A 1,189-nucleotide genomic window follows, 5' to 3' on the forward strand; every position below is an offset into this window, starting at 1 on the left:
CCCCCCCCCCTTCTGTCTTTCTCTGTGCGTTTTACTCTGCTCTTTTCCCCTTTCCTTGATTACCTTATCGCGGGAGTTTTCCTTATGCAACGGGACAATTTATCGTCGTCAATTGTCAGTGTACAGCGATGTTCACTACAGACGTAATAATGAGCTCAAAACTGCGACAGATATCGCGGCGCGGTTCATGTATGGAGTGTGGTACGGACACGCCTGACAGACTGAGAATCGCTTCGGCATCTCAAAACCACCAGGCTCGAGGACGTGTCCAACCGCTCGAAGGACACCCTTCCGTCCGTTCCCTTCGTCCGCCGCGGGCCCTGCTTGAGTCCGTTTACTGCTGTTTGCGTGTAAATGACCCGCCGCCCGAACATGTTACCGTTATCGGCCCGAGACTGAGGCCGCCGACCACCACGACGTCGGTGGTAGCTTGCATCCTGCGCGGCGGCACTGGCCAGAGGCAGAGTGACTCCGAAAAACTGCAAACTGCCTTATGGTTTTCCCAGTTATGGGATTTGAGAAGCAGTGCTGTAAAATCATTGTCTAAAAATACCTGCAATGGATCTTAATAAGCCATAAGACACCGGATGAATGGGTACACTAGCACCGAACTAACAATACAAATTAACAAACTAGTTTTGTTACAATAATATTGGTATCTGATCTTAATTATGAACGCAATTGTACGGTGCTAGCTACGATAATTGTCCTTAGACATTTTAGAGTATATGGTCGGACCTCTCCCAATGACCGAATGGAGCTGTTTTGTTCTCTTTACACTGGACCTCCCCCTCCTCTCCCCTTATATTTCTCCCACCTTAAATTCTGAAAGGCGCTTGGTGGTATCTCTAGGCACCAATGTGACATTGCGCTCTTTTTCAATCTGATATTACCTTTTTCCCTTTGAGCTCAAGCGCCACTTCCGGTGGTGTGTCGAATGACTATGCTTCGCTTGGTTGAACAGAGGCGGCGTTCTGATTCCCTACGGCCATGTCCAGTGCCTCTTCTCTGCGAGAGTCCGGCCCCTGCCACCTGCCGTCGTTGTGCGGATCGATGACGCTGCGTTTCGGAAAATAATGACATTTGATTAAACAAAGTAGTGTAGTGGCCGCCTCCACCTCTAGGGTATAGGAGGCTACTCGTGGTAGAGCAGCAGGTTTGCAGTTGTTGCGTGTCGTGTACATGTTGG

General features: G+C 49.7%; 1 long non-coding RNA gene across 1 annotated transcript in view; it reads right to left on the reverse strand.

Moving 5' to 3' along the window:
• The window catches only part of LOC127748942 (uncharacterized), a 4,013-nt gene that overhangs the window by 630 nt on the left and 2,194 nt on the right, over positions 1-1,189 (reverse strand). The window contains exon 2 of the long non-coding RNA XR_008010864.1: positions 894-1,032. This is a non-coding gene — a long non-coding RNA (uncharacterized LOC127748942). The remainder of the gene's footprint in view (positions 1-893; positions 1,033-1,189) is intronic.

Source organism: Frankliniella occidentalis, unplaced genomic scaffold (genome assembly GCF_000697945.3).
Source record: "Frankliniella occidentalis isolate FOCC.00 unplaced genomic scaffold, Focc_3.1 Scaffold21, whole genome shotgun sequence".
Taxonomy (NCBI): domain Eukaryota; kingdom Metazoa; phylum Arthropoda; class Insecta; order Thysanoptera; family Thripidae; genus Frankliniella; species Frankliniella occidentalis.